This window comes from Tupaia chinensis, unplaced genomic scaffold, assembly GCF_000334495.1.
Source record: "Tupaia chinensis unplaced genomic scaffold, TupChi_1.0 Scaffold000532_1, whole genome shotgun sequence".
Lineage (NCBI taxonomy): Eukaryota > Metazoa > Chordata > Mammalia > Scandentia > Tupaiidae > Tupaia > Tupaia belangeri.
The window spans coordinates 6854136-6867384 of NW_006160045.1; positions in this window are offsets into that span (position 1 = coordinate 6854136).

Genomic DNA, 13249 nt, shown 5'->3' on the forward strand with positions numbered 1-13249 from the left:
AGAGAGGGAAAGTGAGAAAGAAGTGCCAGGTCAAGGACTTGAACTGTGGTTTGCCATGTGAGAGTCCTGTGCCTTAACCACCACACCACCTGCTGGCCCCAATCAGTATTGCTTTTAGAAGTGAATAGAGAGGCCAGCAGGTGGCATGGTAGTTGAGGTACTGGACTCCCACATGGTCAACCACAGTTCTAGTCCCAGATCTGGCCCCATGTATGTGTGCATGCCCAAAATCCCAAGAGGAGAGTAGAGAAGAAGGGATTGTAGCATGGCCATCCTCACCTCTGAGGAATAGGAGGATGATTTCTCACGTTCTCTCTCTCTGTCTCTCCGGTCAGTGTATGTGCCCTAAAGCAAAATAACTTAAAAAAAAAAAAGAGAAAAAAAAGTGAACCAGAATAAGACTAAAAAGCCTGACACTGCGTTCTTGTCATCTCAGACTGTGTGCTTTCCCATACCTTCCTCTGTGCAGCCATTGCATATGGTCTTTCTCATAGTTGCCTTCCTTCTCTTGCCATGTCTGGTTAGGTGCCCTCTGCCATGCTTCTATTGCCCCTTGTGCTTTTTATTATTATGGTCCTTATCATGTTATAGCATACTCACTCACTCAGCAAGTCTGCTCGTGGTCCTCCAGGGAGTCAGGGACTAGTCTTATCCTAGTGCTTGACCGTCTTCTCCCTGGACATCCATTACCTAAGCACAGTGTTCTAATCTCCCTTTATTGTTATTTTCCTTTTCTTGTGTCTATATTCTCAGTGTCTGATGCGGTGCACGGCATACTAAACTGTATGATATGAACTGTGATTTTAGGTTGTAAAACTATTTTTTAAATTCAAATAACGATTGGAAGAAAGTTATCTGGTCTGGGTCTGTTAGGCATGGGACAGGCCTTTGCTTTTTGATGACAGGCTTACATGCATAGGTTTTCTAGAGCATGCCCATAGAAATCCTCCATTTGGGCCTTCGGATTTTAGTGGTTTCTCAGAGTTGGACACGTTTTTCTTTCCTCTCCAAATCGCCCTCCTGCCACAATATCCTGACCCAGCTAGAAGGGAAATCACTTGACTGAGGAAGAAATGGAGGGAGTGCTTAGTGAAGCTTGGAAGCAGTCCTAATTGCAGATTCAGCTCACTTCAGAGAAGACAGTCTGAAATAATTTGTAGTCATACAGGAATATTTAAAAGGAAAATTTCTTCCCCAACTTAGGTTCTTCTGCTAAAGCATTGTAACATCATCATGTCCTTACAACAGCAAGCTCAAGAGCCAAATTATATTCACCAGTGTCTTCGATAACAACCACATATGTGAAATACAGACAATGATATCATTGCTGACTGGATATAATTACACCCTTGCACATACACTTTATTTTTCTTTCTAGGCATTCAAAGCACATGATAGACATTATCTTGTTGCTTTTCCCAACACTTTTGCCAGGTAAGAAAGGAACAGCTATCGTTATTGGCTTCATTTCACACACATACAGACAGCTTTCCTATTGGCAATAAGAATGATGGGAAAGAAAATGGCCGGTCTTAATTTGAAAAACAGAACTTCCTGCTGAGGCAACTTCAGGTCACAATACTGGGATATTTTTAATTTCAGCCATTCTTGGAACAAGGGGGCACAAAGGACTAGTTATTTCCTTTTATTTGTGGGTGTAGAAGAAGGAACGGGGTAGTAGATGATTTAATTAATTCAACTCAATTGTTGGCACTTTCTGTGTGCTGAGCATCGATAGGGTGCATTGGTAAATATTTTCTTTCCAAGATGACAGTGGAATTACCCAGCATGGGTCAATAATGTAGGATCAGTGACAAACTCTGGAATAGCAGTGATTCTTTAGCAATTCTTTTTTTTCTGACAGATGTAGTTCTACCACAGTGATAAAAACATTTAGAGTTGTGGGGCCGGCAGGTGGTGTGGTGATTAAAGACGCTGGATTCCCACATGGCCGACCGCAGTTTGAGTCCCGGACCTGGTGGCCTGCTTTCTTACTTTCTCTCTCTCTCACTCTGTCCCTCTCTGGTCAAATTGAAATAAAGAAATGAATAAATAAATAAATAAATAAAGTTAAATAAAATTATTTTTAAATTATTTTAAATTTAAAATTTAAAATTATTAAAAACAAAAAACAAAAAAAACATTTAGAGTTGTACAGGCCTGAGTTCCAAACCAGCCCTAACTGTCTAAATGATTTTGAGCAAGTCTCTATGTTTCATAACAACAAAAAAAAGTCTCATTTTTTTTCCTTGTCTGCAAAGTGGGCACAATACTTACTTTACCTGATGGCTATGAGTATAAAAGATCAAATATAGAAAGTGTTTTTAAATTTAATTTTACTTTATCTGCAGAAGGTACATGTGTTCACCAGAGAGACAGAGAGAAAGAGGGAGAAAGCACCCTCCTCCCGTGGGATGTGGCCATGCACAATCCCTTCTCTTCCATTTCTCCATCCTGTCAGGATTTGAGGCACCCATGAACATGTGCCTGGAATATCTTTGAAGCTACTAAGGTTGAGATTTGAACCAGAAGGTCAGCCACGTGGGAATTGATTCCCCTTAACCTCTGGGCTATGGGCTGGCCCTAGCATGCTTTACAAACAGTAAAATACTATAGAAAGACAAGGTATTATGAAGATTAGACCCCTAAAATTACAGGCCCTAATACAGGTTATATTTTCCTTCAGTGGGGCCTATTTCCCAGTGGCTCATCATCAGTGCAAGAAGCCTGTCTTTAAATCTGTAAATTCCTATCTTCCTAGAAAATTATGAAACAAGGAAATGAAGAGGGGGAAAGAGGCCTACGGCTATCAGTATATCAAAATTTAAAGAATGCGGTTAAGTATGAACTCTGTCTATGTGGTGGAATTCAAGTATATATATGCTGTAGAGGGCGGGAAGCTTGGAAAATAAAGCTTTCCTGTGCCTTCTGGAATGCAGACCCTTTGTCCAGAATCTACAAGGTAAAGAATTCCATAGGAAGTATTTGTTTAATTAATTGTCAACAGAACTTAGTTGTGGGTAGGCCAGATTCCACTGTGCAATGTTATTGCTTCTTCAACCAAGTACGTGCATACTTTAACCCAAGTGCAAACCCACAAGATTTGAACTCCTAACCTTTAAAATACAAGGCGGCTACTTTGGCCACCAGGCATCCCAGTTCTTGTTTACCAGGACTTAGAGTTCTCATCAGACAGAGCCCCATTTATTCCATGACCCTAGAAGAATAACACAAAGAAACCCAAAGGAATATTCATTTTAAAATAGTGTCTGTGGCACCAAAAGGATGCTGGAACTCTGAATCAGCCTCTTACCTCACGGCAAAATTTACAGGCTTGCAAAGTAAAATGAAAATCAGATTGGAATGTACGAGCTTCTATTTTTCTGTAATGACATGTTGTGAGGATAAGGAGGGCAATTTTCTTGGACATTCCTCTCCAACCAGTGCACTTGCAGTGGTTGTTTTTGGTTTACAAATCTATCCCAAACAGATCTTGGGCCCACTGCCGTTTCTGGGTGCCAGGACTCAGGGGCCACATAGGCCATTTGTCCAGAGACTGTCATTAAAATCAATAATCATTCCTTTCACTGGCATGTGTTGGCCTCTTCTCCAAACAGTCAGAAAGTGGACTTTAGTGCTTCATTTTTCTCTGAAGTAATTTAATGATCACAAAAGAATGATTCTCTTAAAATATAATCTTTGACTTTGGCTTCACCTATAAGTTGAAAGAATTTTATAAGGAAAGAAAGAAAAATATCTTAAGAAATATGTCTGTTTCTCACATCTGACTGTGAAAAATCCATATATTCCGACCTGAAAGGAAAAATAAACAGAATCCATGAAATTCCGTGGCAAAAAGGAATGAAAATGTTCTAAAAAAAAAAAAAAAAAAACCAAACCTGAACTGTATTCTCTGTAGGTTTGAAGGTAATCTTTGCCAAAATCTGTTTTCTGGAAACTTTCCTCTGGACCTGGCTCCTACCAGCCTTGGCTGTAGGAGAAAGGCTTGGAAGACTGTGGTTTGGAATGTGTGAATGTTAAAATCAGACCTTGTTCTCTTTTCTTTATAACAACAACAAGCCTTCGGTTTGGCTATATACGTGCCCGGATTTCCGGTACTGCCTTGTTTCTTTTCTCGCTACATGTCAGATCTATTGGCGGGATCTTGATACTTTCAATTCATTTTCTTTTTGATTACTGCCCTCCCCTTTCTCACAATACTCTGAAGAAGTTCATAGGCATTATTTCCATGATGAAGTGAAGAAATGACTGAATGAGTATGAAATGACTCACGGAAGGCCACACAGAAAGTTGGAAGAAGATTCTGGATTAAGAACTTGGACTTTCCATGTCCTCCTCAGGACATTCCACAAGCCCAGTATTTCTAAGACAGTGAGGCCTAAAGATATATATTGGGCCACAGGTAGAGGGTGTGACTTCAAACCATGCAGAGTGACTAGATATGGAATACTGTAATAAAATATTGCTACTTGTAGGGGGAAAGTTGTAACTTGAAATTGTCTTACCATAGATTATTCTAATTTGAAGCCTATTGTTATATAATTCACATAAAACAAGGATTGTATTCAGCTTAATCCTGTCTATGAAGAGATTTGCTAAGCAAGTATAAAATATATCATCGACACTATGTCTCATGTCATACATCATATGTCACATACATAAGAACAAGAACCAGAAAATAACAGAATCAATGATTATTATATCATGGGAAACTATGTTTTCAGGAAGTACCCACAGAACATGGAAGTCATTTTCCTCAACAAAAACCGGATAGTCTGTGTAACCTACCATATTTCACAACAGTAGCTGCAACTGAAAAACTGAGATCACTTTCATGGGATCTTAAAGGTAAGTAGAACTCTGTATGTTTCAGTGGTTTGCAGAAACACAGAAAAGTATAGGTAGACTCTAAACCAAAGGCAATGGAAGGACCAGTAGGACCAGGCAGACATATTTCCGCCAGTCATACTTGAATAAAACAAAAACTCGAGCTACATTGTATATTATTTGTAATTTCTTGTATACATACATTTGACTAAATGAATTATTCATGGTTGTTTTATGGTATTGGTGTAGCAATTTCATAATATTTCTGCTGATTCCATGGAATCAGTGAAAATCATCTCTTCTATTCTTGAAGGGTGATATTAGAAATTTTAAAGATGGCAAATGAAATGTATAACTTAGCCTTTATTCTCTTATAAAATGCTCTAAAGTGTGAGTGAAGGGATTTTGAGATAAAGAAAAGGCATAAATTATAGGCATGAAGAAAAAAGGAGAGGAGAAAATTGAAACAAAATTTTAGAAGCTGGAAAGCATCCTGTCAAGTGATAACTGACTTAGAAATCTTAAGAATGTCCAATTATATAGCAGTGGTTGGGAAGTGGTGACTGAAGTTCTTCTTGAAATGAGGTTTGGGGCCGGCAGGTGGCATGGTGGTTAAAGGCGCTGGATTCCCACATGGCCAGCCATGATTCAAGTCCTAGACCTGGCGGCTTGCTTTCTCATTCTCTCTCCCTCTCTCTCTCTCTCTCACTCTGTCCCTCTCTGGTCAAATTGAAATAAACAAATGAATAAATAATAAATAAAAAGTTAAATAAAAGAATTATTAAAAAAAAAGAAATGAGGTTTAAGGTGAGTTAAACTTGACAGATTGTATGGACAAATAAATAAAATGTGATCTATCCATATAGTGAAATGTTATTCCATAATTAGGAAAAAATGCTGATTCATGATATACTATACATGAATCATGAAAACATTATGCTAAATGAAAGAAGTCAGTCACAAAAAAATTCCATATTATATAATTTTGTTTTTATGGAATGCCCAGAGTAGATAAATTCACAGAAATAGAAAATAGTTGACTGGTTGCCTAGGGCTGCTTGAGTGGAGAGAATGGAGAGTTTCTGCTGATAAACACAGGTTTCCTTTCAGAGACAATAAAAAAGTTCTAAAGTGTATTACAGTGACAAATGTAAAACTCTGTGAATATACTAAAAACTGCTGAACTAAAATATTGCATTTCTAAAAAATAACAACTGTATCAAAAAATGAGCCAAAGACCCAGACAGACATATCACTAAAGAAGATATACAGATACCAAATAAGCATTTGAAAAGATGTTTCACATCACATGTCATTGGGATGATACAAATAAAAACAACCATGAAACACCACCACACACCTATTGGGTTGTCTGGAAAGTCATGACGCATTTTTGCATAGAAAACCAGAAATATATGTCATGACTTTCCCGATAGCCTAATAGACTGGCCAACATCCAGAACACTGACAACAACAAATGCTGACAAGCATGAAGAACAATACGAATTCATTCACTGCTGGTTGGTAATGCAGAATTGTTCAGTCACTTTGGAAGCCATTTTGGTGGTTTCTTATAAAACTAAGTATACTCTTGACATGTGATCCACCTATTGCACTCCTTGGTGTTTACTCCAAAGAGTTGAATCTTGGGACCAGCAGTTGGCATAATGGCTATGTCGCTAGACTCCTACGTAGTCAACTGTGGTTCGAGTCCCAGACCTGGTGGCTTAAACTCACACTGGGTACATGTGCATGTGTGCCCAAGATCCCAAGAGGAGAATGGAGAACTGATTGCAGTGTGACCATTCCCCCTGGGGGGTGATTTCTCGCTTTCTGTCTCTCTGTCTTTCTGGCAAGCGCAAGTACCCTATAACAACAACAACAACAAAACAAACAAACAAACAAACAAAACTCTCCAAAAAAAAAAAGAGTTGGATCTTTATGTTCACACAAAAACCTACCTACAGATGCTGTGGTAGTTCTATTAATAATTGTCAAAACTTGGAAGCAACCAAGATGTCCTTCAGTAGGTGAATGGATAACAATCTAATATATATATCCAGATAATGGAATATTATTTAATACTAGAAAGGAAAGCACTGTCAATCATAAGAAACATAGGGGAACCTTAAATGCATATTACTAAGAGAGTAAAGCCAATCCACGAGGGCTATATACTATAAGGTTCCAACTATACAACATTTTAGAGAAGGCAAAACTATGGAGACAATAAAAATGTCTTTGGTAGCCAGGAGTTAACGGGGAGGAAAGGATGAATGGGCAGAGAACAGAGAATTTTTAGGGCAGTAATACTATAATATAATATTGAGTACATATTATACATTTTTGCAACCTATAGAGTGTATAAAACCAAGAATGAACCCGCATATGAACTCCAAACTTTGGGTTATGATATGTCAGTGTAGGGGAATGGTCATGCCACAATCCCTTCTCCTTCATTTCTTGCTTTTCTTGCTCCTTCTGGCATTTTTAGGGTACGCACGCACACACACGCACACACCAGCCCTGCTACCAGGGGTAGCTACCAGGTCTGGGACTTGAACCACACAGTCAGCCACATGGTATCCAGCCACTTTAATCACCATGCCTCCAGCTGGCGCCAATTTCTCCTATATATGTCAAAAATGTACAACTTAAAAAGGTGTATCTGAGGACCCGCAAATGGCATAATGGTTATGTTGCTGGACTCACATGTAGTCGACTGCGGTTTGCGTCCTAGATCCAGTGGTTTAAAACTCAAGCTGGGCACATGTGTGTGTGTGTGTGTGTGTGTGTGCCCAAAACCCTGAGAGGAGAATGGAGGAGAAGGGATTGTGGCATGGCCATTGCCCCTTGGGATGATTTCTTGCTTTCTGTCTCTTTGTCTCTCCAGTAAGTGCACAGACTCCATGGTAAAAAATATCTCTTAAGATAAAAAAAGATATATTTGAAAATCTGATGTTTCATTCATTCATTCAATAAATATTCATTGAGTCCCTACTATGGGCTAAGGCCTTGGGTACACATTGAGCATAAGAGACGTAGTCCTTGACTGATGGAACTTACAGACTAATGAGAAGAGAGAGATACTAAATTAAAAAAGAGATCAATACTTAGAACTATCAATCATATTAAACACTATGAGGAAGATGAATGGAGTATTGTGAAAGATTACAAAGGGGGACTGAATTTTGACTAAGAGATCAAGAATGCTATCTCTGAAAAAATGAGGAGCTGAAACCAGGACATTGCATAAGGGTCAGAAGGTGAATTTTCAGTAGAAAGTGGGTGGGGAGGCGAGGAAGGGCAGCATTTCAAGCAAAAGGTGCAAATGTGAAGAATGCGAGATAACAGAGTTTAAGTTAGGAACCTAAAACAGCTCATGTGGCTGGGGTGTAGTAATGAGGAGAGTGGGAGGAAATGAAGTTGGAGAATTAAACTGAAATCTGATTATGCAGGTTCTTACGCAGATACAGAAATGTTTTATTTCCTATTAACTATTTTTTTAAAAGAATTATTTATTTAACTTTATTTGTTTTTTTTTCTTTTTTTTCATTTATTTTACATACTTTCACTGAACATCACTACAGCATACAAAATGCAATTTTACCCCCCTATTTCTCACCCTCTGCCATTTCCATCCTCTTCCCACCTTGTCTCTGGTATTTGCAGTTGCTTTCCATTCCTTTATTCTTTCCCACATTGTATTGATTCACAAAATATCTTAATTAATCTAAATACTTTCAATAGTAAGTTCAGCTGATGTATACGTATCTTTGAAAAAGAGTTGACTTTAGGCATGAAAATTCTGTGGATAGAATGAATATACTATAAAATAGCACATAGTTGAAGCTATATAGCTTACTGTGGTTACTAAATAGGTTTTTTTGTTTGTTTGTTTGTTTGTTTTTTTAGAGAGGTTTTTGCTATAGGGCGCGTGCACTCGCCAGAAAGACAGAGAGAGACAGAGAGACAGAAAGCGAGAAATCACCCCCCAGGGAGGATGGCCATGCTGCAATCCCTTCTCCTCCATTCTCCTCTCAGGATCTTGGGCACGCACGCACATGCGCCCAGCATGAGTTTAAACCACCAGCTCTGGGACTTGAACCGTGGTCAACTACATGGGAGTCCAGCGACATAGCCATTACGCTAACTGTTGGTCCCACTAAATAGGTATTTTTAAATATATTTTTTAATTTAAAGAAAGGCAGTTTTAGCTTTAATAAATCAAAATTTTAAAATGTTAAGAGAACTTTGCTTAATACTTAAAGCCAGGAAACAGGTTAGGATTCTCTTTGAATAGTAGGTATATAGACCCGTCCACAACTTGAGAGAAGACAAAACTCCTTAACACTGGAAAACAAAGCATAGAAGGTCAGTTATGTTTTAGTCAAAAGTCATACCATTCTATTTCACCAGTTCAAACTCATGTACATTATCTTCTGTTGTGATCTGATCATTCCGTTTAAATTCTGAAAGATAACGTTCAACTCTGGACTTGCCCCTACCATGAAGCTGGCCATTTTCTTAGCTGTTTTAGAACTCTCTTATTTCTGTGTGTCTGACTTTAGTTTTCCTGGGATAGTACTCCCTTCAGAACTTCTTGGAGAGCTGGTCTGGTGTTGGTAAATTCAGGTTTAGTTTATCTGAGAATATTCTTGTCTTCTCTTCCCATATGAAGGATAATCTTGTTGGATATAGTATTCTTGGTTGAAATTGTTTTTCACTCAATACTTTGAATATATTTTCCCATTCTTTCCTCACTCACATTGCTTCCGATGAGAGGTCTGCTGCTAGCCTGATGAGATATCCTTTGTAGGTAACTTGTCATTTCTCTCTTGCAGTCTGAGTACCTTGTCTTTGTCTGTGGTTTTGGTCAAACTGGCTATAATATATCTTGGAGATCTTCTTGGGTTGATTCTATTTGGGGTCCTATGTATTTCATGAGTCTAGATCTTTGAAATTCTCTCTAGGTTTGAAAAATTTTCTTCAAGGATTTCATGGAATAGATTATAAATACCCTTATGTCTCTTCACGTTCTGGGATACCAGTTATCAATGTATGGACATTTCATGGTATCTAGTATTTCTCATATCTTAGTCTCATTTTTTGGACAATTTTCTCAGTCTTTTGGTGGATATTTTTGGGCCAATGATTCTGTTTTCTACGTCTGAGATTTGATCTTCTGTATGATATAGTCTATTTTTAATACTTTCAAGGGAGGCTTTGATTTCCTGTATTACAGCCTTCATCTCTAACAGTTATGTCTGATTGTTTTTTTTTTAATGGTGTATATTTTCTCTTTCAGATCATGCAAGAACTTCCTCACCTCCTGGAACTCCTTGACTCTATTCTCCTGCCTCTTCTGAAGTTCATTGTCTCTCTTCTCTTGCGTCTCTGTTAACTTTGTGACTATGAGTGTTCTAAATTACTTATCAGAAATTTTCATTATTTCCATTGAACTGTCTGTGGATGAAGAGGAGTTATTCTTTTCCCTTGGAGAAGAGGTATTTTCTTGCTTTCCCATATTTCTTGTGGACCTGTGACGATTTCTATTCATCTGATGGATGGTACATTTTTTTCCTAATTTTTGAAGTTCAATCTGAGCATTCAGGAGCATGCAGAAGGACGTGATCTGGAATCTCTTTGCCGTTCTTTTTTAAATCCCTTTATGCAGTAGATTCAGTGGGTATTGTGGAATATGTTAACCCTAATAGTATTTGGATATTTGGCTATAGTTCCCTTAGATCCATCTAGACATTCAGTGAATAGAGACTGAGGAGCAAAATGATGAGGTAAAAGAAAAACAATAAGAAAACAGAAAGAGAGAAAAAAAGAGAGAAAAAATATTTTTTTTTAAAAAAGCAAAAAATAAAAACCACATGGCATGTGAAATCACTAGTTCTCAGCAGCAATGGAGAAGTCTTGTTCTGAAGGCCTGCCCCTTGCCTTTCCTAGAGGGGATGGGGAAAGGGGATTCTCAGCAAGATAAAGGAAGTCAAGTGAATACTTTATCTGAAAAAATTTTAAAAAGGAAAAGTTACAAAAAAATGAGAAGACAGAGAGAGGCAGAGAGAGACAGAGAGAAGGATAGAGGGGCTCCCTACCACTCAAGACTGGAGGCTGGAGCCTGAATTATCAGTAGAAAAATCTTCATTTCTCTTTTTCCCTGAAATCATTAGTTTTCAAGAAGAAGGCCTCTGTTATTATTATTTTTTAATTTGATCAGAAAGAGTGAAAGGGAAAGTGAGAAAGCAAGCTACCAGGTTCAGGACTCCAACAGTAGCTGGCCATGTGGGAGTCCAGCACCTTAACTGCCACACCACCTGCCAGCCTCCCTGTTAACTATTAATGGAATGGGAAGCCAATGAAGATTTAAAGCATGACTCAAAAATCTTTGGGGGAGGACAAAAGGGAGTGGTCGCAGAAGAGGGTGTGATGGTACTTAGGAGTTTAGTTGTATAGGCCATTCAAGAAATGATGGGGGCCTTGGAGATGGAGAGATATGGAGAGATTTGAGAAATATTTTCAAAGTGGAATCAGTAGTATTTATTTGGTAATGGATTGGTCATTATGAACAAAGGAGAAGGAGTTTGCAAAGGTGATTTATAAGTTTGAGGCCTCAGCAAATGAACAGATGGCAGTTCCGTTTATTTAGATAAGAAAGATGGGAGGAGGAGGATTAAGAGTTTAGTTTTGGGCAAGTGAAATTTGAGTTGCCTCTGAGATATCTGAGTTGGCAGTTGGCTACTCAAACCTGGAGATTAGAAAAAGGTTTGGGTTAGAGATAAAAAGATAGGAGTTAACAGCATTTTGGTAACACTTAAAGCTATGGGACTGGATGAATCCACAGGGGGAAAGTATAAAGAAAAAAGAAACTATCTCTTGAAAAAGTGTGGAAGTGACTCTAAAACATAGTAGAAAAGGAGAGGAGAAGAAGCTGGAAGTGAGACTTAGGTTAACCTCCTATTAGCATAGGAGAAAGGAGAGGACAGCATAGTAGCATAGAGACGGAAAAGACAGTGTTTTAATAATGTTGTAAGTGCTATACCAGGTGCTTCTGAGAGGTTAAATTGAGGTCTAGAAAGTATCTGTTGGATTTATTGTTATTACAATAGTGTGCTCAAACTGACTCTACTGGTCCAGAGAACTATAGCAAGCATCTCCTCCCACTTTTACGTCTAGTGAATGACACATTAATAGCTTGAAATCAGCTACAGTGAGTGTTTACACCAGTTGGCGAACATTTCCATCTTCGTTTTTGTTTTGAGAATTCATTGTCAAACATGTACCAACACACCATTGGCAATATGACTCTATTTGTAATAGAGGGGAAAACTGCCTTCTCTGCTCTCTCTGGACCCATCAGAAGGCTTTCAGAACATTTTTCATGGAAATGATTTTTCTTCAAAGGAATCAGCTGACTGTCTAAACATCCTTTGAAGTGGGCTTTCTTACCTTTGTCACAGGACTCTCTAAAGTCTTAGCCTCTTAGTCATTAGCCTTCACAAATTTGATGCAGACCAACAGGAGAAATTCCATGTGGTCATACAAAAAATTTCTTCCAACTCTTAAGATGCTATAAATTCCGTGTTGGCTACAAGAAATTCCAGAAGCATAAGCAATAAACCACATTTCATTTACTCCTGGGCGTATGTACTTGGTGAAGATAATCACTTGAAAATTCCAGAATTCAGAGGCTAACAGATAACATTTTCTCTTTCTTTTTCATTAAAAACAAAACAAAATAAAACAAAACAAAAAAACAGAGAAACAAAAAAATGCTTGCTATTCTTTGAAAATGTAGATAAGAAACTTAATTAGAAGGTGGAAAGTTTGAAATTTTCTCTTTCTCTCTCTCTTTCTTTCTTTCTTTTTTCTTTTTTTTTTTTAGAGAGAGATTTGCTAGAGGGTGCATGTACTCACCAGAGAGACAGAGCAACACAAAGTGAGAAATCACTCCCCCAGGGGGGGATGGCCATGCTGCAATCCCTTCTCCTCCATTCTTTTCTTGGGATTTTGGGCATGCATGCACGCACATGCACACAGCATCAATTTGGTAATCAAGCTAATCTTTAGATAATCAGATGTTAAGACAAAAATCATTTAAAAAATTATGCTTTGGGAGCTGATGGTTGTGCAGGGTAGAATACCACACTCTACAAGGCTGATCCACATGAGAAAAGTTTCCAAGTTAATGCCTGGATACTTCCCTGAGAACACTGGGTGCATGCCTATGATCCAGAGCTGACCACAGCTAGGGGTGGATCAAGGCATCAAATACTATTGAGGATGCTGTCTCTCTGTCTCTTTTGGTTATGGAGGAAATAAGCAAAATAAAATTTAAAAAAGAACTATGCTTGGAGCCAGTGGGTGGCATGGTGGTTAAGGGCACTGGATT